Source organism: Hetaerina americana, unplaced genomic scaffold (genome assembly GCF_022747635.1).
Source record: "Hetaerina americana unplaced genomic scaffold, ioHetAmer1.1.p SCAF_5, whole genome shotgun sequence".
In the NCBI taxonomy this organism is placed as follows: Eukaryota; Metazoa; Arthropoda; class Insecta; order Odonata; family Calopterygidae; genus Hetaerina; species Hetaerina americana.
The window spans coordinates 19612855-19637854 of NW_027287095.1; the positions used below are offsets into that span (position 1 = coordinate 19612855).

The 25000-nt window shown below is 40.7% G+C and overlaps 1 long non-coding RNA gene across 1 annotated transcript in view; it reads left to right on the top strand.

Moving 5' to 3' along the window:
• LOC139694388 (uncharacterized) overlaps positions 1-25000 on the top strand; it is a 133807-nt gene that overhangs the window by 47194 nt on the left and 61613 nt on the right. The window lies entirely within an intron of this gene.

The window sequence follows — 25000 nt, forward strand, 5'->3', positions numbered from 1 at the left end:
TGCCTTAGTATTCTATTTTTCCCCGTCATCTCCGACTATCTTTCCTGCTTGAAATCCTTAACAAAATGCTTAGGTTGTGCTTTGAACTGTTTGCCCTTAGTTGGTTCAAAAGAGCACTTTAAAAGTATGTACTCTAAGCGGTAACATGCTTAGGGTACTTTGATACTCGCCATAAAGATTTTAATCCCTCAATATAAATATTCTAAAAATATGATGTCTTGAATTCATATGTGGCATATCGAGTGCAATAAATAGGAGATCACCTGATGAATAATAACCATGAGCGCATTACAACAAATAAATGTTTGCAAAATGTTGGTAGATGCCGTCGGGAAATTAATTAAATTTTGCTTCGAAATGGTTTATACAATCCCCTCAATTGCTGCTACCGTATTATTATTTTAATTTATTCGTAATGGTGTTCCGTCCGAGTACTCTTCCTCTTTCCGCGGATTGGAATATTTGTTCATTCGCGTCGCTGCTCTAATGCCCTCTCCCCAGAAGTGGGACGACAAGAAAAATATGGCGGGTTCGTATTTCTCGGAAAATATATTATTCGGTGGAAGTAGGCTGCATATCCGTGTGAATATTCTTTTTCTTGGTATTTGTGGATGTTTTTCGCTACACTCCCGGACCAATCGAAATAAATATCATTTACTCTCACGCCCTCCGTCCCTCGTCCCCTCCACAAAAGAGGAGAAATTCCCAGGTCGGAGTAAAGACTGTACGCGCTGGCGGAGTGTCTCCGCGCATATTTTCATTACCCTACTCCATCCTCCCTTCCCCTCTCCCCCTTCACCTCTCTTCCTCCTCCCCTCTTCCCCTCCCCCTATCCTTCCATTGCGTCATCTGCAGTGATGAGATGAGGCATATCTTTCTTCATACCAAGTCCAGGAGGGTAGACATTTACAGGGGTGCACATTACGGCGCAAATTTTAAAGTTAGAGAAATATTTAAAGGATTTTAAGGAGAACCACACTTGGGCACAGGAAAAATCAAATTTATCCATGTTGACGCGTTGCAACTACTGAAGATGGCCACCTTCTGCCTTGGCTACCCTGCTGAAACCGTGGAATACAGTAATGTGTAGGTCGGTACTCGGTGGGAGTTATAAACTAGACATTTATGTCTGGTTGACCTTGGTTTAGCCTCACGGGGCGGTTCATGTAATGGTTAAAAGAATATACAAACTATAAGGCTAGGGTAGGATTAATTGGCACTAGCGCGATAAGTAATTGTTCAGGGTCATTGAAACAGTGGCGTGCACAGTGATTCAGCGAGCTGGAGTTCTCCACCCGAATGCTCACTACTGAACGGTGTGCGAGCATGCACCGAGATAAATTACTCTGAAGGGGACGCGTGGGAATTAGAAGTTCGAAATTTCCGCCAATACAGCGATAACCTTATTCAGGGGATTAAAGTGTACGCATCAGCACCAGCACATCATTGGGACTCTCACTGGACATACCGAGGCCACTAAAAGCAATCAAGTGACTGCGAATGATTCTATCTTAAAAATCATCCCTCCCTTTCGCGAATTTCCTTCTCTTACTGGTTTGCACTAATTGCACGCTTTTTTCACCCCTGTTTCGTTCATTTCGTGCTTTCATTTGTTCATTTCCCACTTAGACCTAAGCATTCCCCGTGTCTTGAGTGGGCCTTTGATCACATTCACCATTCGTGACTTTCTCGGTCTACTTCTTCCTTTTGAAGCATCCACTCCACCCACTTCTTTCCCATGCATCCGTTTTTTTTTACATTTACATTAACTTAATACCCCGCAAGCCGCCGCAAGGGCGTGTGGCGGGGGGTGTTACGGCACCACCCGTATTTAAGAAAAAAACCGCTTGCAAAAGCCATACATTTATACAGTCCACAAACAAATCATGTTATACATTCATGCAAAAATCCTTGCTCCCCACATATATTCCATCATACTCTATCATCTAGCATATAATTGCAGCTTAGGATGAAGTAAGAAATTTATTCAATAATGTGCAAGCTAGAATTTAAAAAAAAGAAGGCGAAATTCCACTACCACATGGACATGCAACAGTCTCCTCCCCCAAGGATACAGGTAGGGAAAATGACCCAAGGTAGCGGGAGGGTCCTCCCCACAATGAGAGACGAGATGTGGAAGGGGAATCTCAAAAACAGACATCTACATAATACCCCGCAAGCCGCCGCGGGGGAGTGTAATCCGCGCGCGCTTCATCCGTATAAGGGAGATTCGACTTTCATCCCGTCTTTCCTTATATCATTACACTAAGAGTTTAATGCCTGATATCATATGTATACGACGATGGGTTAAATGGAAGAAGGGACCATTAGGTCTCAATTTCGCCCAAATAAAGACCTCTATCTATCTATCCAGATAACCTTATTATCTTTGCATTCTTCTTTCTCGCATGTCGTTAACTAGTGCCTCCAATCAACAGTATTGCACCACCCACTCATTCCTCACGCTATCTTCTCCTTCTGTTTTTTTACCGCTTGCATATTCCTGCCAATTCCTGCCCCGTAACTACATATTGTACACGTACTTACCCTGACCTATCTAAGTTTCGCTTTCATGAAGTCACTGTTTGCGCTTAAATACTTGCTCCCTTTGAGAGACATTCCAAATTTAAGATACATGCACATACTATCGACAATAGAGGGAAACCCAGTGATTCCAAACGTTGCCAAACATGAACTACGAGAAAATACCGATTCCAACTTTTCACAAAGGAAGGGAAAGAAATACCACGTGTTTATTCTGAACATTTTTTCTGCAATGAAGCACTTCGAAAGCAGGGATTTAGTCTTACCAGGGTCGAAGAATGAACGGAGAGGAGTTTCTCTTGGTTTAATAACGTCCTTATTGACGGCAATTGGCGTCACTCGGTGGAATAGCTTCATGCTACATTAGCACAGCACACTTGGTGTTCTACTCGACACTTGAAACTTATTGCGACTCGAGTTTTCATCGCGGCGCATCATCGTCAGTAATCTGCATAAACTCGGTAACAAAACGTCTATACAGTTTCAAAAGCCTGTGTCTTATAAAATTTAAAGTACTGAGTGGGGAACCAAACCATACTATAGCATTCTCATTATGTTGGTCGTTCAATAACTCTTTAGGAAATCCAAGAGCTGGTGCTTTTACATTAAAAAAAAGTTTGCTTTTACTAAGCCCCATCTCTCATTAAACTGCTATTACATTTGTAGCCATATGCATCAAGTGGTTTCATTTTCATAATTGATTGAATAAATAACTTTTGTTAATTTATAAAAGTAGAAAAAATGAGTTTCGTAGGGTGATTAAACATTTCTATTTGGAAGGGTTTACACAGAAAGAGATCAATGCTGAGTTGGATGAAGTTCATGGTATATATGCTCATATGTTTCGGATTGTTAATAATTGGATGAATAAATTTGAACGACGCCGTACATCCACAAATGATGAATGACATTAGGGATGCCCAGTGGAAGTGACTTTCCTCGAAATGAGTGACAAAATCCACAATATGGTGTTTGGAAATCGACCAATCAATACTCAAAAAACGGTTGAAGCCATAAGCAAAAGGTGTAGTGTTTTCATTTTTCACGAAAATCTGGTGCGACAAAAATCTCCATAAGATGGATGACCCGTTTGCTCAGTGGAAAATTAACGCAGTCATGTGATCAATTCGGAGGCTGGTTCGTCACTTTTCCGTCGCACTCCTGACGAGTCTCTGCGTCAATACAGAACTGAGGATGAAACGTGGACGCATACATTACTATACTCTAGAGACAATGGAACAGTCGAAACAGTGGGCTTCTAAAGGCGAATTCGCTCCGAAGAAGGCGAAGAAGGTGAAATCGGCCGAAAAGGTGATGGCCACCGATAATTAGGATGCACGCGGAATCATCAACATCAATTATTTCCAGAAAGAACAAACGATAAACGGAGAGTATTGTGTTGTTATTGCATCGGTTAAGCGAACAAACCAAGAAAAAACGTCCTTATTTGGCAAAGAAAAATTTCTCTTCCATCAAGACAATGCCCGAGGACACATCTACTCAGTTTTGAGAATTCCTCTTCTTTCAAAGCCCCCAAAATTTCCGATGGTATGTGGACGATTCGGTAGCTCATCAGGCCAAAGCACTCGGCCGGGCGTCGAGGGAATCGGATTCGTATCTTGGTCAAGGTTAATGATTTTTAAAATGTGAAATTGTGGCAATCCATGGTTTATTTTATATGATAGTTACTCGAAAATATTTGTAGCGTTATTTGAAAAAATTATGGTGATTTCCATCTAGAAACCGATTAGTATTTTGACAGAGAACCAATTTTATTATATTTTTTATGATCCCATTTCCCTAATTATTTTTGAAATTCTAGTACTTATGATTAATTTAATATTAAAATATGAGATTTGATGATTACATATTTTTTATAATCAAGTTTAAATACTATATACATGTACGTATTATGTTTTACCTGAATAGAGTTTTATGTACATACGTACAAGTTACGTACTTGCGTTTTGCGTACGTACTTGTATTTTCTTTCATAAACTGCCGTTAACATGACTTTTTCGAAATAATGATGCTGATTACTGTTGAAACTGTAAAATTCTATGCCATTCAATCACGATATGTATTTATTTATTACTTCAGCTCTTGCGTTCAATTAATGCAACTGCTTCTTATGCGTGTAATAACCGAATTTATGCCAGTTTTTCTGTAAACTAGCCACCAGGGATTTTAAATAAATTGGAAAATCCTTCTAAACTCAACGTAAAGTTTTTATGAGTTTGCATAATCCGACCAATCTGTAAGCTATGCGTGAGCAGGTTACTAACTCTATTGCCTCATTTCTCTGGTGATGGAATTTCTATTGACGATGGCGTATCACAATGGCTGAAGGGATGTTAATTAAAAATGAGACGTGATTAACGAACGGCAGAAATGGTATTGGAGGGGAGGGATTTATTATGCGCGGGGTTTATTTTGCTCCCGACACTCTCAACTGCTATTCTGACTTTGGCGACTCGGGTCGAAAGCAGAGGATCCCGATTTATTGCGTCAAACTCCGTTTGCGAATTTTGACGTTGTCGCGATCCTCTTCGTCCGTCGCCCTGGACGCTTGAGTAGACAGACAATGGGGGTATTGTAATCGGCTGGAGGCTGGGTCCCGACAGGGGAGCAGACACGCCTGCTGATCTTCCATTGGGGATAATGCCCTCTCGGTGATAATCCGATCGCTGTTTGTCCCTCGCGTTCGGAATAATGTTCGCATCGGCGCATTTCATCCTCATCCCTTCGTCCATCGGATTATTCCATAGGATTGACGGATGCCTTCTGTTGTCTATTAATAAAAGGCTCCTCCGAGGCATTTGTTTGAAACGTATGGGAGGCCATACACGTTCAGCCACACGTACTTGTTTTGTACTCTACACAAAATTGCTTCAAAATCCTTCAATAAATCATCAGAGAGAACGTGCTCTTACTCATTAATCCATTAAATCGGATTAAGGGTCTGTGATTACAGAAACTCCCACTTCCGCCATGTGTTCAATAATGATGACGGCTTGTTGAAATTCTTTGGAGGAGGTACCGCATCAGAATTTTCCGGGATTTCGGGCGAAAAGGGTTGCATCCACGTGCATCCCTCGGGTTCAGGCCAGGATTGGTGAGGGCGTATGATCTCCCAGCTAGCTAGTTTTGCTTTGAACTCGATTACATTTGAAACGATCTTTAACCTCTAGTAATCTGAAGTGCAATCAAGTGGCTGTAGTAATGACGAGTCCAAGTGGACGTTAACTTATGCCAATTATTTTAGAAAGCGTATATTACTGTTTTCTTATTGAAAACCCAAGCGATATAACTTCTGTTTTTGGAGTGGAGTCCTCCTTTCTTCCCTCATTCCCTTAGGGTTTTTGGCCGAGTGACGCCGCCGCCAAACGAGTCGTCTCGACCCGCCCCTCTCCCAAGTGCTGATTGGCGGGTCTCTCATCGACCTCCCCCCCCTCTCTCTTCGCTGTCGCCCAGCATCTTCGGTCTTCTTCCTCTTCTCTTACACTCCACAATAATGTCCCTCTTCAATCAAAAACACCTTTCCCTCATTTGAACGATCCAATTTTTTTCTCTTTTCGAGAGTTTGTTCTCTCCTCGACCCTGTTTGACTCCTCCTCAATTCCTTAGTCCGTCCACGCATTGCATTCTCCCCAACCCGTAAAGGCTTCCCAACGTCCTTTTCCCTCTTCCCCACGACCCGTGGGCGGAACCTGACGAAAACGCCTCCAAGTTGAGGGAATGTGACCCTCGCCAGTCAGGCGGGTAATAGCCTCCTGAAGACGATCATGGAAGGGCGTTGGGCGTTGGGAAGGGGAATGGGCGTTGAGGTCGACATTGGAATGCCTGAAGCAGACGTGAACGGTCAAAATCAATTCCGAGTCCGCGTTCATATCCATCGCCGTATCAACCGTAGGCGCTCACGCCCGAAGTACGCACCGAATGCGTTAATTACAAAACATGCAATATTTAGCATCGTACGGCGAGTGCATGGCAAATAAAAATCGATATTGTATAAGGCCGGATACTGGTAGTTGTTAATTGTTGCTGACAACCTTGTGGCATCGATCCCTAAAGATTGTTTTAATGTGTAATTTTACGACTTGTTGTGATTATCGGTTGGCTAATGATTACCTCGAATAGCAAGTGGGGTTTTGATGTGAGTCTCCAGAATTAAATTCCTTCAATGCAAGGCAAACTAGCAGAAAATGTTAAGTCAAAATATTGAAATATTTTAAAAACGTCAGTCTACTCCAAAATTTTACTTCGACATCTGCATCTCCTCAGATTTTATCCCATTAATTTTGAAAATACGCCTGGTAATGTGCGAAATTGAATTTTTGAACGTTTTCCAATTGCCAAAGATACCAAATAATATACCCCTTTACTGTTAAATGATGCCGCTCCTGTTCAGATAAGTGAACTTCAGTTTTTCAGAACTTCAGTTTCTTCATTTTCACTATAGCTATCGGAACAAATATTTTGAAATATTAAGGCGTCTTTTTATTTATTGATATAAGAAATGTTTCAAAAAACTCTGGAGTTCGCATTAATTCACCATTATTTGGAATAAAAACTAATAACTTAGGGAGAATAAGAGTTTTACAGAAATCAATTTATTAGCACGTACGTAATTATAATGGAAAATGAATAGGAATTTCTTCCATGTGCAGGATGTGCAAATTATTAATTGTTAACTAATAATAGGCCCTGGAAGTCGGAGTGTGTCTTTATGAAATTCAATCGCTTTGGAAACATTTGCCATAGCATCGCTGTCGGCCCCTCGGGGGGTTTGGTGAATGCAGCCAAAAAGCTACGCCCCACCGTCCCCTCGCTGCGAGTGTGTTGGTATCACACGCGTATGCGCACACAAAAGAAGTGGGGAAATGACCCTGAGAGAGAGAGAGAGAGAGAGAGCGAAGGGCGCTCATCGGCTTCCCTCGTGTTCGTTGGCCGCCATCTGATCCTCTCCTCCGTTGTGGACTCATTTGCGCGCTCGTATGTTGCATGACGATCTGTCAGATCCACAGTTTGCCAGTTTGCTTATTAATCCACAGATACCAGTTTGCTTATTTCAATCTAACTCTAATCCTGATTATCGGAATATTAATTCCCTCATCTTGAAACAGTGCCCTCGCGGAGTACCAAATCAAGCAGGTGACTCAAAATAGTCGATGATAGAAGCAACTACATTTTTTTGTGTCCACAAACCATGGCCAGGGTGAGTTGCAGGGGGTGAATACACACCAGACTGATTTTTACCCGAATGCTTTCACCCCTATCGCGGTCGGGCAACATTATTCTGATCCCTTATCGTTTGTGGGAAAAATGATTTGTAAAATTTATTTGTTATACCCTTAATCTCTCTAATTTTATTGATATAATCTCTCCTTTCGTAGTACTATTGGGGTAATAATACATTTTCAACATTATACCTAATGAGACCTTCAAATTTATGCAAGAGATTTAATCTGTAATTCAACCTTTGCTTCATTGAATGATTGCCAGCCTAGCTCCTTTAATAATTTTGATACGCTATTGAGTGTATCGTCACAGCGTTTTACAAATCCAGCCCCCCTACGCTGCACATGATCCTATTCGGCAATCAGTCCAAAAATCTTCTGGCAATCAGTCCAGTCTTGTACAAGCAGCATATTCTAAATGAGGCCTAACCAGCGAAATATAACATTTTTCTTTAACATTTTTATCACCGATTTACCCTGTACTCTTCTAATAAATGAATTACGCTGTCGTCATATTGCATGTCAAGAGGAGTAAATAACGCGTTCAAGGAATATTCAAGAAGTTTAAATAAGAATAGAAAAAACATAAAGGCGATGTTATTGGGCAGAGGACTAACAGGATGTGAAGCTAATACGATCCAATTGGTTTATGATCGATGGGGTAGAACTTCGATTGTACTGTTGTGTCGTCATGGCAGCCCTGCGATCCCCGGCGTTGCCACTTGAACTATCTGAAGCGGAGAACACGGCGCAATGGGAGTATGTTCACTTAAGTAGGTCGACTTTTTCTAAGTTTATCTCACTCACACTGCACTCTATATTAACAAGTCCACTATTGTTCTACAACGTTCGAATGTGAAACGGCAGCAGCCATTCTTAGTCCGTAATGATAGCGACTTCTATTAATTGGGCAAAATTGTTTAAATATAACGAGGGAGCATAATAAACAGTATAGCCTGAGCTGTCGCTTGCCATCCGTAACAATACCTAATAAATTTTTGCTTCAATCTTTAATGAAAAGATTAATTCGATAGAAATTTTTATGCTTGCCAATTTTTCTTCAAAAATCTAAAATATGTCATAACTGAGCACCATAGGTGAACAAATATAACAGACACATCTTAAGGACCAAAAGTTCAATATAGTATGACCATCACCTACCTTATTTTTTTTCTTAGAAAATAAACAGAAGTGCCTTCAAATGTGAATTCCTTTTCCCTTCGATAGCCATGACGAAAACAGCAGCAATGCTGAATTGACCCTACCCTCTTGCAGAATTTAGCAACCATCCCACGTGTTGTCACTAATATGCGTAACAAAAGTACTTTTACACTGCACTAGTAATTGAAGCGAGGGATGCTAATGTTTTGAGTCTTTTATAAAGAGGCTTCACGATTGAGATGGCACGTTCTCGTTGCATAGTAAACACCCCTTGCCCATTTGCTGCAGAATAAGGAGCACTTTAAGAAAAACGTGAATTGATAATAGAAATGTTTTAAGGAAACGGAGTAACATTTTAATGCCCGACGGCAGGATATATGCAGTATTGGTGAGTACGGCCTGCATTTGTAAAGAGAGTCTCAAACTCTTGAATATATGGATGAATAGCTAAGATGTTGAGAGCGCTGGTGGATATTTCTGACAACCTGATAAACGAGTACATATTCAGTTCACATAGCTGGAAAAGTTGCCGAACGAAAACAAAATTAAAGTGGGCTATTTTATCCACCTGGTGTCGTAGTAATCAACTTAGTAATTACGTAAGTTGGGAGGTGGGGGGTAACACAGAGGAACATATTTCATTTTACGCTCTTTCAAACAATAGGTAGACTATGATTATTATCAGACTTGCATTAATGTCCAAATTTCATCCGACTGGAACTTCTTTTGGAAATTTCCATAGATAAATTTCCAGCACTCCGTGTGACTTTGTAGGCAAGTGAAAATTGAATGAAATATCACAATATACGGAGGTAAGTTGAACATTTCTCGGCCTGACTGTGAAAAACCGATTTTTAGCTGAAAATGATTTGATTTTTCTACATTACCTCCCTTGACTTCAACACACTTGATCCAGCTTTTCTCCAATATCAGTATTTTAACAAAAAACACGAAAGACGTCAACTAAAACAATGCGCGTGAACAAACTACTTGAGAGAATAAGTTGAAACCTTTCTTAAAAACTAATGATGCGTGCACCCATACAGGCATGATCACTTTTGGCTGATTGGAACGCCCTCTCTGTGTAAGGCCGAGAAGTTTACACCTTACCCCCGTAACTGCAAGAAATTTTTATGATTACGACCATGGGAACGTTTCATATCCGGATAGATAAACGGTTTCTATGTTGTCATTAGTCAGTTGGCGATTGGTAGAGACAGGAATGAATGACTGCAACAAGACTATTGCCGTTAGTTGCAGACAATCCGTCATGATTTTCAAGAGCGGTTTAAGAAGCAAATGAATGATGTAATGAGTTCAAGATGACCCCCATTAGTGCTTGTATTAAGGCCGGCTCACATTGTATGCAAAAGCTGCCCTAAGTTGATATTCTCCCAGTCCCACCTCGTAAGCGGCAGAGGTGAGAATGCTGAGGTGGGTGTATGGCGTCAAAGGATGCGTTCGGATCAAGTTGAGTGGTGCATCGGGGGTCAAAGGGGGAGCCTTCGGGGCGAGAAACGAAGAGAGTGGATGGAGGTGTTTAGGGGACTTGTGGAAAGGTGAAGGACTCCGTGAATGAAGGAAAAGACGACCATTCAAGCAATTTCATTCACTTGATTCCATTTCAGTTTTGCATTTTAAACAGAGTTACCAATTCAATAACGATCATAAGACCCACTTTCGCCATCGTGTCTCTAAATGTGTATTCGTTGCATATTTTGTTCCAGCGTCTTTATTTAAAAAAAGGCACTGGAATTATTGTCAGTGAGTCAGCCCTAGTAAGCAGTCCGCTCTCTAGTAGTAGTATTTAGGGGAGGCGACCGACAGCTGAGGTCGTTTGTGTCAGGAAAGGATGAAGGATGGAGAGAAACCCGACATCGGCATTAGCCTACTATTTACGAAAGGCGCCAAGGGGTCCGCAGCTTAACGTCCCATCCGACGGACCGCGTACTCACTCAAAGTGCTCTCCACAAAGCACCTCAAGTAGGGATCGAGATACATCTGAAAAATATTCAACACCGCCGGAATTTGAACCTTGGCCCTCTGGGTGGGAAGTCAGTACGATAGCCACCGCAACATCTCCGCTCTCTCATAGTGGTTAGAGTTACTTACCAATTTCCTCTTTCGTGAATGATGGGGCAAAGGTTATTATTTGATTTATCATTCGCTTTTAAAGCAATGCCATAACAAATTCGGAAAGGCTTAAGCGAATTCAATAGGAATAGATTAGAGTAGAGAATCCGAAAGATTTTGGTCGCATGTGAGAGAGATTCAAGGTGATAAGTCAACATTTAATTCACTCAAAAATGATAAAGGCGAAAGAGTAACCAACAGTACGGAAAAGGCTTAATTATTAAATTCCTTTTATCAAAGGGCCTTCACCAATGTATAACCGAATGTCTCCGATAGATTACCAAATCGTTCCGTCCAACCGATGCCCAAAATTGAAATCACACATAATGGAATAGAACGTTTGCTAAAAATTATTAAGCTAAATTAATCCTCCGAGCCCGATGAAATACCCGCTCGTCTATTTAAGGATCAAGCTTAGGAAATTGAACCGTATTTAGGAATAACATTTAAGAAGTCGCTGGTAGATCAAAAGGTTCCCAGAGATTGGAAAACGGCTAACGTAACACCAATATTTAAAAACGGAGACAATGATATCCTTATTTATGAGGATAGCAATGTTCCAGTCAACGTGATTTTTCTAGATTTCAAGAAAGCTTTTGCAAAGCAAAGCAAAGCAAAGCAAAGTTCCTCATAGTTAACTACTAACAAAGTAAGAAGCATATGGCATGGATAAAATATCCAGGATATAAGACTTTTTGAGAAGTCATAAATGGAGGTAGCTCAAATACAGTAGAAGTCACTTTAGGTGTTTACCAGGGAAGTATCATGGGACATGTTTTATTCCTACTTTACGTTAACGACATTGACTCCATAGTCACAAGTACGATACTTTTATTTTCCGACAATGCAGCGGTTTACCCTGATATCCATGATCCTGAGGGCACAGCAGCTTTATCAGATGACCTTAATGCTATACAACGCTGGTGTGACACCTGACAATTAGAATCAAACTTCAAAAAGTGCGTAATGATAAATTTTTGGGAAAAGAGCAATTCCCTCCCGAATGCCTACTGCATTGCGAACACCGAATTGGAATATGTAGACTCGATCAAATACCAAGGCGTTACCCTCACTCACGACCTCTCCTGGGTGAAACCCTTACCGGGAATATGGAGACAAGCTAACAAAAAAATCTGATTTATTAGTAGAGAACTGGGTAAATGTAATGAAAAGGTCAAAGAGAAATGTTAATTTTCGTTGGTTAGGCCTCATTTAGAATATGCTGCTAGTATATGGGATCCTCACGAAGTTGGATTGCCGAATTGGATCGCAGGCGGCGTAGAGGAGGTAGATTTGTAAATCGTTGTTATGATAAACTTAGTAGCGTATCTCAAATATTATAGGATCTAGGCTGGGAATCACTCACGGAGCGAAGGTTAAATTACATATTAAATCTCTTGCATAAATTGGAAGGAGGACTCTTTAGCAAAGATGTTGAAAATGTATTATTACCGCCATCGCACTACGGTAGGAGAGATCATGTCAGATAGATTTATGATATAATTTTTTCCGCGAACGATAAGGAATCAGAATAGCAATGTCCGATCGCTTTAGGGATAAAAATATTTGCGTCAAATTTATTCTGGTGTGTACTTACCTCCTGCCACACACCCTAGCGGTGGTTTGCAGGGTACTAAAAAAATTCGTTTTAGGTCACCGAGAAGGTGATATTTACACGCAATAATTTCACTGTTGTTTTATTTCTCTCTTCCTAACTTACTTGCGTTAGGTTAGTTTAAATCTGTTATTCACATTTGCTTTTATCCTGTAATTTAAATACAATCATAAATTCTTCCCTTAGACTTCAGCCTGTTTACGAAAGCATTTCACTTATTTAAAAACTAACGATTGGAAGACAAAAATACACCTAAGAATAATGCCACAATTCATTCGCTCAACTTTTTTAGGGTGACTTTTTTGGAAACCTATTTTTCTAGTTATTAAGAAAAATTTATTGAAACTTATTATTTTTATTGAAATGCAGTAAAGTTAACTCTTATAAAAATGTTGGTGTGGGTGCATTTTTCATTCATAATGCTTTTGTAATACTTAAGTATTATTTATAAAATCCATTTATGCTATATTTATATCGTTTACATTCTCTTAGTGGACGATTATTTGAGCATAAATCCAGATATTTGGCAAAATTACACAAACAAATCCATGAACTTATGCACTAAAACTTCAAGGACGCAAGGACATGTACGTAGGGCGTATTCCTCTTTAGACGTGGGATATGATTCTGAGGATGAAGTGCCAAAGAGGATTCCGATTGTTCATTGATTCATTTAGGGCCATCCATCCCCGTCTGCATGCGTGTCAACGATATCCCCGACCCTGTCCCACCCCCTCCCCCCTACACTCCATCCCGGAGGTGAGAAGAGGAAGACACCCGGACGCGCCGCGACCCGCTCTTTGCGGCCTTTTGTTTCCCTGTCCTTCCATTCACGTAGGTGTGACGACACGGGACGAGCATGTGCGCGACCATGTTCCTTTGTTTTAATTGTCGGGTCACGTCGGAAGGGCGCGCTCCACACGCGGCAGAACGTTGCGTCCGCGTGGTCCGTTCGGTGGGGAATGAATAGCCGACACCGACCGCCACTGGATCCGCGGTGCGCAGCGGGCAACGGACCACAGGGGGGGGGTTGCACAAGTTGCAGGAGAGTGCGAAAAAGAGTCTGCGATTGTGACATTCCCGGACATTGATTAACGAGAGTGAAGTGGAGAGGAAAACGGTCCAGAATGGGAAATGAAATAACACCAATAAACTTAAAAATATTCACGAATAAGGAAAACTAATAATTTCAACAAAACATAAAATTCGAGGAAGAACTAATGTGGACGCGATATGAAAAAATAGCTGAAATTCGTTTGCACTAATGTGCAGGGGAAAGATAATTTCGGAAATTACCTATTTTTAAGAGATATATTTTGACGTAGTTGGAAGAAACGTTCCATGTTTATTTACAAATGGTTCTTTACGGAGCCACAAAACGTAAAAGAGACGAGTCTGCAGGTCCAATTTATGACCACCATGTGTATCTAACCAGCAGGATGGCGCCAAAACACATTCATCCATGAATAGAATGGTGGAGGCACTGTATATCGGAAAAGAAAATACTTTATTCTTCCACATATATTTTATTATACACGACCTAGGTTTCGACTTCAAAAGTCACCTCCTGATAATGACTTTGTCAGTCGAAACCTAGGTCGTGCATTATAAAATATATGTGGACGAACAAAGTATTTTCTTTTCCGATACATTCATTTCCGTGGAATATTCAGCTCTTCAAGACTGGAGGAAGAGATATGTCTGCGAATGGGTGTGAACCTCTCAGACTTGAGTTTGTTTGCCTCTCGTTTGAGACGTGATCTTAAAAGCATTAAAGTTCGAAGAGATCGTGTTTGGGCACTGAAATACTTGGTCGTGGAATTAATACCTTGGTATTGTAAAGGTTTTAACTTGCACAAATAAAGAGGGGAGGGAATTCAGAAATAGTGTATCTCAAAAGAGAGTATACATGTTCTGAAGATGGCGGCTTTTCCGTTGAAACGTTAAACATATTTGTTAGTGTTATTTTATATATTACACAAACACCCACATTCACACAATCTCACGCATTCTTGAAAGAAACTTTTCAAATCGTTTGATTTATTATTTATTAGGAAATACCACTCCGTCCCTCCACCTATGACAACTCCAGATCCCGCCACCATGAATGGACGGATGATGGAGAGGAGGGGTAGAGACCGCCGGGGGAAGGGATGGGGAACAACGCCTGGAAGATGCAACGGAACAAGGATTCGGAGAAAAAGCTATTATAATGAAGGAGGGAGAGAGAGGAGTTGGAGAGTGGAAAAAAAACCAGGGAAATCGAAGGGCACGTAAGAAGAAAGTAAGCCCTTTTCGCGACGCCTCAAGAATCCTTGCCGTCCCGAAATCCTCCTCCTCCGAGGAGGAGGAGGAAGAGGAGTAGGAGGTGGTAAGAGGATGAGGGGACTGGGCGCGGGGGGCATCATGGGAAAATGGGAAATCGATTTTCTCATCTGCGAAGGATGTGTCATCGAAACTTTTCTTTTTAAACCCGAGAGGTTTTTTCTCCCTTTCTCTTTTCATTTCTTCAAGATCCTCAGCCACTCACTCACACACACACACACATACCCCTACTTATCCTTCCCACTTCCCTCCTCTCCGCTCCCGCCCCCCTTTTGGCAATCCGTGTCGCGGTGTCGCTCGCGCACGACCGGAAGGGCGGAACTGGGAGAGACAGCATTGCTCGGGGTACCACCAAACACTAACGAGCGGAACTCATTATCCACTCTTGTAAAAAACATTGAGGAAACGGATCTTACCACGGGTGACCAAATTTTCGAAAAAGTATAATTAAAATTAGGAGTATCATTAAAAGAAATGATTAATGGTGCATTGGGTAAATTTTCAACGACTGCAATAATAAGACAAAAGAAAAAAATATACTTGGGTGTTTGTTTGTAATGGTTCTTAGGCTTGAATTTCTTGGATTTGGGGTAATTTTAGATGTTTACTCCATAATGCATTACAACTCCTATCAACTTATTCTCTCAATTAAATTTCATTTGCATGAATAAATCGGTTCCAAAATCGGATAATGTAATGTGCAAGTCAATTAAAAATGTACGCTAAGGTATTGAATTATTCCTAATCAGAATGAAAGCAGCTACACAATCGAGTTTAGCCCGTTGTAAGTATTAATTACTTAATTTTTTATGTAAATATTACTGAAAGCTTTCTTAATTCTACGCATTTATTGCAACGTTGGCACCACCACATATCTACACGCACACAAATAACGAAGGATTCCCCCGGCTTTATCATGCCACACATCGTTGACTCCACCGTTTAGTTCGCCAATAAAAAGGTTCTCCGGCAGAGAGAAAGATGGATAATGAACTATTAGCGCCTTTCTAACAAACGTATCCATATTTGTAGTTTTTGTCAGAGTCAGATTCTGCAGTTATGTCTAAACAATGTGCAATAATCCATTTCCGTAAAAAAACATCCCTTATCCATTACAACCATGGACTAGGGTGACGGGATGTAGATATAACCACAATATTCAGACCTATTAAAATGCCTGTAAGTCTGACTACTATCAGTTATAACATGAAAATGTGCACCAGAAATATCTTCGGAGCTGCATTTAAGGAACGGCTTCTTCAAACGAGCAGTGGGGAAATATTCAAATGAAAAATATAAGGAGGGATATCATTTTCAGTCGGTCAGATCTCTTACCCTGCACATACGACATGCATTATGGATATTTCGCAGAAGGACCCTAATTTCGACATGAAACAAAATAAAAAGACAAGTTTTACGTTGCATGAGGTATTACTATGCGCGAAGAGAAAGCATCGCATTGTAATTATTTTCACCGTATAGGCTGGATCAAGGGACGCTGGAAACACGAAGAGTACGTGCACGACTTTAACGACTATTTGTATAAAGAAACTCTTCGATTGTGACGAGGTCACAATGGGGGAATAATTTCAAACCCTTATTACACTGGTAGGCGAGAACACACCGAGAAGTTAAGTTGGCAACCCACTGACCCCAGATAGACCGCAGTACGTGCACGCACATACGATACATGTAAGAGACCCTCCCTTTTCCCTCGAGAATAGTTAGGGATCGCAAAAGAATCGGAAATATCGCGCAAGAAAATTCGAATTTCCCAAAATCGGAATTACACCGAATGTTAATACCCATCACTTACCCGGATCAGGCCGATGACCTTCTAGTTTGCTGGCGTACAAGAAGATTACCTATCTACGCATCAACTTGACTCCGGCCCCGTAATCAAATTTTCACGATGTTTTGGAAAATCAGGAGAAATAATGATGATATAACCACGAGTGTAAGAGTTTGGGGAGCGGGGGGTGGTGATACAGGAAATGATACCCTTTGTGGAATGAAAACGACAGTTGACAGAAATCTATGCCAACTAAACGACCGCCATATTCTTATGCTCAACTTTGCCCCTACTGTTATGTGAGGCGCCTACTCGGTAGAAATAGTGAGCCGTCGAGGGTTGCACAATTACACCCGACTGGTAAGGAGATTAGATGTAGGAGGTATCTGCCACAAACGTTCAAAGGAAATGTTTCCTTACGCACGAAAAGCGTGTACATATTACTCGTTCTTCGGCGATTGAGGATCTTCTTAGTTTAGCGGTGTGCCTCCGACTGTATTTCTTGGAATCATTAGGAGAAAGAGCTCCTCGGAAGATTCCTCCTCGCGGTGTTCTCATTAACTCGAACGCTCGCGTGTTCAACCATCTGCGCGAACATCGTATTCCCTTCAACTGAGCGTGAGGCCATTTCTACGTAATATTCGATTCGGATAACGCAAGTGATTTTTGTATGTATTGCAACCACATTTTTGGAACAAAAAATTTACAATTGAAGAAAAAATGTTACATCGGCAGCGAAAAAATATAACACATCAATATGAGTTGCAAAATTGAACTCATTTAAATTTCATTTACAAATGAGAACTGCTAATAAAAATAAATATTCCTTTTTTGGTTACAAGTAGTCAATCAAACTGAAAGGGAATGTATGATCATAATAAGTGCTATAGATGGATCACGATTCACTCTCGTGGAACATCGGTGAAATGAAGTATAATTCCTGCCCCTTTCCTTCCCTCCACGGCCAGCTGATGGTTAGCGGTCCAGATATCAAACACGATTGTTGCGCGAGTCGAGGTTAAAATTTATTCGTCGAAATCAAGTATTTTACCAGGAAAATTTATACAGTTAACATTTGATAAAAGGCAGTGGAAAAATAAATTGTGTTCTTCATTTAATTAGCATAAACTTTCACAAAGTTGAGCCAGAAACCATCGAATATTTTACGAGGAGTTTAATTTTATGTCCCCACTGACAATGAAAAGAAGAGATAGGAAAACTATTGCATCGTCACATTTCCTAGTGAATATTTACAGCCACGATGTAGCCCACAAAAATGGGCGCGGTGGACTACAGATACAAGCACAATTTATGTAACAATCCCAAGAAAACGGACCAATTCCTTTTCCATTTCCGGGAAATCACCGCAAAACTAAAGAATTATCAGATGCTTTTACGGCAAAATTTCCTCCTCTGGACGGAAACCTTAATCCAGTAGAATTCCAGTGAAAACGGAAAAGGAAATTCAAGGGACAGGCATTGGGTTGGGGAGGGGTTCCCGTTAGTAAAATGTTTCCACTTCCATCTCTGCTACCCCCTGCATTCCAGGAATTTCAAAAGTTCCTGATGTTCAGTTTATTAGCCTTTCCCTCCTCCCCCCCCCGCCACCCTTCCTCCTCTCTTTCCCATTTTCCGCACCCCCAATGGAACCCCCGTCTAAAGCCTCCTCTCCATCCCTTCCCCAACCCTTTCCGTTCCCGCACGGAATTTCGGGAGCCCTCGTTGCGCCCGGAGGATCCCGTGGATGGCGCAAACGAAGCACGAGCGTGATCGATCGGGCAGAAAAGAAACCACGAGGAGGACTCGGGAAGGGCTCAAAGAACGGGTTCTCGCTCAGAGAGAGAGAAAAACGACATCGATCAGCAGCTTTTTCCGTTCACGCACAATTCAAAATTTCAACCGTCGAATGTTGGTGTCCGCGAAGGCGCCAAAGGTGTGAGCGTCGCGAGACGAGAGGGAACCCGGAGGACGAATGCAAAAAAGGTACGGCGGGTGCCATGCGGGGGCGGAAAGTGTCGCTCGGAAATCGGCAATCGAATTGATCCGATCAACACAGCATCGATGACTTCGCGCTGCGTTTGACCGTCTGTCCCTCACCGACATTGCCGTGCTGCGTCAGAATGGAGAGAACCCCCTCCCTATCAAATGACGTCATCGTGCTCAAAATGTCTGTGGATACGTATTTTGGTTTGTTTTGTTATTATTTCTTCAATCGGTGAAACAAACAATCAAGCTGAATGGCATGGACAACATTGAATTTTTAGAGGAAGGACTTTTTTCGGGGAGGCTTCAGTGGGATAATTTGCTCAATGTAGGGTTTGGACCCCTGTTTGCAATCTTCGGTCTCTCTCTCTCTGCTACCACTTCATTTGGAGTGAAGGAATCACGGTACAACATGATGGCATATCGCCTTCAAGGACGGGACTGCGATCTCCGAGGCGCAAAGCCTGTCGTGGCGGCGAAGGGCCCCTCTCCTCCTCCGTATACACACGCAAGGGCGGTCCAAACGTCGCTCAACGAAGCCGACAAAAGAAACGCATCCACAGAGACGATAATCGGTCGGTGAGGGAAAGAAGTAGGTTTGTGAACTGTGTATAAATATGATGATAGTTGGCCAAATAAAACCAAGGCCATATATATATATATATATATATATATATATATATATATATATATATATATATATATATACATATGCTCGAACGTATATATTGGTATATATATAAATATATATATACATATATATATATATATACATATATATATACATATATATATATACCAATATATACATTCGAGCATATAGCCATTGATATAACGTTGGACCAAGATTTTGATCCATCCATGATGAAATTCCAAGGTGTGTCTGCTGGCTTGGCTTGATTTGCTCCTATGGCTCCTAATCATTTTACTTACCGTATTAATTTTACTTTACGATGGTTATGGAAATGCAGAGGGATGGATGAATATATTCCAAGGTGGTCTTGTGCACATTTTTCATAAAATTGAAAAATTATTTGTAGTTTCATAAATGCGCAAAGGCGTGTGAGGCGAGTTAACTTTTTCGAGGGAGAGTACAGCTCTTCGGCTCGTTAGGCTGGTCGATCTTCCTGAAAATAAATGGATTATCGATATGGCTATGGCCGTCTGTGTCAACCTTGTTCTTTTATGCCCTGAGAATGTCGCCGATAAAACTCTAACAGCGATTTAGTGAACGTATTCTCCAATGCGAGACTTTAAATAAAATAACGTGAAAGAATAGCATTAAAGGCATGGCAGATAAAGGCATTGGAAACTATATTTGATTTTTTTTATTTCCATTATGTAATTCACAACCTACTTGAAGGATGGTAGGGTTCGAGGTAAACTGGGACTGAATATGGTTATATTCATCTACATCTAGTTAATATCCTGCAAGCCGCCGCAAGGGCCTGTGGCGAGGGCCAATCATATGAATGTGTTTTCAACGATGTGAATTCACCAACTATATTGATCAATGTGGCCTTAGGGATATTCTATATTAGTACTTTCAAAACACTTTCGAGCCATGAGGTAACAACACTATTTTGGAATGAGGTTGTGAAAGCTCTAAGGGGTTTAAAATATGATCGAGTACGAAAATTCCACCTGTGTTGCCTTGACAGTACTCCTATTTAAGTCTTACGCTTCAGGAAAAACATTTGTAAGGTATATTACACAAATAATGTACGCTAGTGAAGATTATTCATATTGCAAAAAATTCAATAGGCTCATGACCAGTTCATATTATTCTTTTTTGTATCAGCATTATAGTTTTTATGCGCACTTACATGCATTACTCCAAAAAATCAATCCATAAGTTAATCTATAAAATAAAAACGCAATGGCTTTAAGAAAAGTTGTTGGATTTTTTTTGGAATAAAGCTTTGGTTTTCACTTGGCCATTTTTTTGTCTAAGAACTGTCACTATGTTATTAATATGTTCCTTCGATATCAACGGGCATGGGTTACATCTAGATATTATGAGTGAATTACACATCCATTGGAATTTCAACTTACATAATTCCTTAGGGTACAATTTGTTGTGTGAAATATAAAATCCCAGTTTGCCTTAAACCTATAAAGAGCCAGTGTTCTGATCGTGATAGAGTCATTTCTAAGCTTCAGCTATCCAATATAAAATCCAGTATAAAAAGTGTATTATGATAACTTATTATGTTAAACACTCAACTTATTTAGTTTCAGGATGAAGTTTCTGATAGGAATTAGACTGCAAGTTATTCAAAGATTATTGTTGTGTTCCGCCTTAGAAAGTTTAATACAACATAGTAAATTTAAATCAAGCAACGTCCTCGGACAAGTTGGACTTATAGATCGCAATGTTATATTCTCGCCATTTAAATCGTAAATTTTGAACGTAAATAGCAAATGATATGAGTGAGACTGTTCATCAACTAGCTTGATAAAATAGCGAGTCGTACGGATACAGATCTTTTCACATTCACTTAAGTTGAATACTACGTATTTAAGATTGATATGCTGTTAACTTAATTTTAATTGCATACTTGGAAGATTTGAAAGTACGCAGGAATCTCTTTGTGGCTGGTTAAATCTCTCCCGTGTTGTCAAGGTGAGGTTTATCATTAGCGAGTATAGCCATGAAACTCGCTTGTGCACCAATACCATTATTTTTCGTTTAACCAGACATCAGTTCTTTGCGGAATGATAATGTCCTGTACATTCTGCAGTCACTAAACACCACCAAAATCCAATGTTTTATCTCCATGTTTATTTTAAAAACGTTATTGGAAGCTTAAAGTATGCTCTTGTAATGATCAGTATATGCTAACGCTCACATTTTAGAAGTTATATTGTTCAACGGACCGCTCTTCCTGCTTGTGCAAATAATTTCTTCTGTGGTAGCATTAATAGATAATTTAGTTGTTTTAATTTCATTTTTTACATAGTTAAAATGGATTAGGCATTACTAAACTGGTTGACACAACACTTGACTTACTTAACTCTCCTCTTCTAACTCTTATAAACTGATTCAGTATCATTGTATACCAAGTGATCTCAGGATAAGTATATAATAATAATTTATAACAATCCTCGAGCCATTTTACCGAATGGTAAACGGCTCGTGCTTAGTTATCTAAAAAGGGAGTTTTGTGATTTCACCTTAAAAGTATCGTATGGATTCATTGAAGTTGAACTTATCGGGAAGCGAATTATTATCATGGCCTATCTCAATTCTTCTGATATCAACGTTTTCAAGAAAAATAAACTTTATCGACCTATTTGTGCTATCAATTACTATTTTTAACCACTTTTAGGAATACGATGTTTTCTTTGTGAAGAAAATTAAAATGTTCCTGCTAACTTGAAATTTCTAGATCTTTTATCGTCTTCAAATATTCATAAAATCGCCAAAAGTAAAATGGAAATTTGTTAATATGAGATGTAGGCAAAAGTAAATCGCATTATTACTTCCTAGCAACCTTTAGCTAAATATATTATATCCATAGTTCTGTATTAAACATGTAGTACATATATAGTTTATCGTCATAATATACTACATACTGCTTAATATACAATACACATGTATAGTATATGGTCATAATATGGTCTCTAAAGTATGGCTGAATTGATGGCTAGCTCACTGAGATGTTTAACAGATAAAACATAAAGTCATAAAACCAACTCTAATTGCACCAGTCATAATAGCGTATATTTAGTTTTTCCCTTAATGGCAACCCTTTAAAGTGAAACTGTTCAGCTAAGAATATCGTCTTTCTCACACGAGGAGAGTCTGCCATGCACGTGAAAAACCTGTATTTTTCAAAGTTCAAAGAGGGAATTATTTCAAAACTCCTTTTTTCCCGCTAGCAAATATATTTCTTTGGCCTTTGAGGATTTTTTTACTCGTAAAATAATCCATTTTTTTAAATAACTTGAACGTTAACAGAATTACATAAAACCACAGATGAAGCCCATAGGGAAAGAATCGTTCACAGTTGAGATCCAATTTTGATATCTCAACGCTCACAAGAAAGAACCGTAAAACGCCTCTAAAACCTGTTAAAACTTCTTTAGTTAGGTTCTAAAAACATCACGCTTGGCAAGAAAGAAAATTACGTTTGAAATTTAATGATATTAGCGTTAAAAATGGATGAAGTGGCTGCAAAAAGAGCTCTGTTATGTCAGAAGACCGAAGGGCCTTGCCTTGGCAAATGTGGACGGTGACAGGAGATCAGGCGGACGGTTGATATTTATTGCTTGTGGGTTAGAGGAAGAGAGGGAGGGAGGCGACAAGGAAAGAGTATCTCATCTCTCAGCGCGCACACTCAAAACGGGTGATTCCGTCGGGGGCCCAGTTCATGAGGTACCCTCAACCACGGAGCCAACTAACAGGTCATTGACATTGGTCATTGACAGATCGAGAGTCTCTAAAACTTCGAGAAAGACCCTAAAACGATTAAAAATTACAATTAAGTGAAATTGAATCACTAACATTTTTTTTTTTAAGTCTTCCATTTGTGTGAGAGGAATATTTTGTAGAAGTCTCGAAACAGAATAGTGCGCGCCTGTATTTCAAGATGCATGAATGAGTCAAGAGCGAGAGGAGTATGTGAGGATGTGACACTGTAGTTCAAATCAGGGAGGAGTAAGCAACCCAGTGAAACCTAATATCAGGCGATTATTCCAATACCAAAAAGGAACGACCCGTGAGCCATCTATGGGTATACGAATCTCCCATAAATATTTAATTAACCACACTGCGTTCATCTCATCTTCCTTTCCTTTTCCTTAAAATACAATTAATTCCCTTTGACATATTAATTTCCGCAGTATTTTTATCATTCTAGAAGAGCAAAATGCCTACGATAATATGATTTCATTATTTTTGTGACATTTATGCCCCTGGAGCCATAATATGCTGTCCATTGTCGTATAACTTAACAGGATCCTAACTGCAAGCGTTTACCCAATACTAAGATCATATTTATCCACTTATATACCCATAAATAACCTAAAAGCGATAGCATTTCTAAAGAGTAGATATTTTCACGTTGCTCGAATTAAACGTTTTCCAGTAATTGTATTAAGTCCTTCATTATCGATGTCCTATGAGTCCTATAGGCACGCGGAGGGAGGGGGGAATATCTTCTCCTAGGGAATGGCAATCCTAAGGGATTTCAGACGGATGACAGCGGTCAGGCCCCCTCGGCGTTCCTCCAATCAATGCTCGAATCGTAAACTGACCGACCGTCTCAGGGCTCGCCACCGTCGCCTAGAACACCCACCCTCCACTCGAGCACGTGTTTCGCCTTAAATCGGACATCCCCCCTCGTCAACCGAGCACCCTTTAGCCCCGTCCGTCCGCAAGTATGAACTTCGTGGGGATGAATTCTAAGTTTTCACGCAAACCTTTAAATTGTTGCATTAAAACACCAAAGCCGTTTTTAGAATCAGTATCAGCATCATATGTTTGTTTCTTATCCGAAAGGAGACCATGAGGAGTTCGGAAGGAGCGCATAAGTACTATTATTGTCCGAGCACCCACCCTTTCGCAGGGAGGTCGGAGCCACGCGTGATTCTTCGGAAGTCAATGCGACCGTGCTGCGGTGGGCGAGGAGGGGGGCCAAACCTACCCCCCTCTCCTCCATAAGGGCGTCTCCCCGCTCTCCCACTGCCTTCGCCACCCACCCAATCACCCCTAAACTCGAAACGCTTTCCTTGTTTAACGTCGCGAGGGGAAGAGGGAGGGAAGCTGTTCTTGGGGGTGGGGAAGAAGTCATCTCTAAGACCCGACCGCGTGAAAATTAAAAGAAGGGAATAATGGAGGAGGCGGTGTAGCAGGGGCCGTACACTCCGCGAATGACGGCGCCGCCATCGATTGCAAAACAGCATCCCCCTCCGCCACGCTGAGTTGCCGATCGACGCTTAAATGCGCCGATTGTTGCACTGGGCGGAGTACGTAGTAATCCCCGCGCGCCCTCCACGGCGAAATGTCGAGCGATGGCGACACCGTCCATGGTAGAGGGTGCTGCGCGATGGAAAAGACGAAGGCGCGCGTAGCTCATGCATCGCCACGGGCTAAAATCCTTAGTGCAAGTTTTCAAGAAAAATTACATGGCAAAAGAGAAATATATTTTGAAGAACTGAGACATAAATTAAAAGAAGTAAAAATGTCCCTGTTGATCAGAG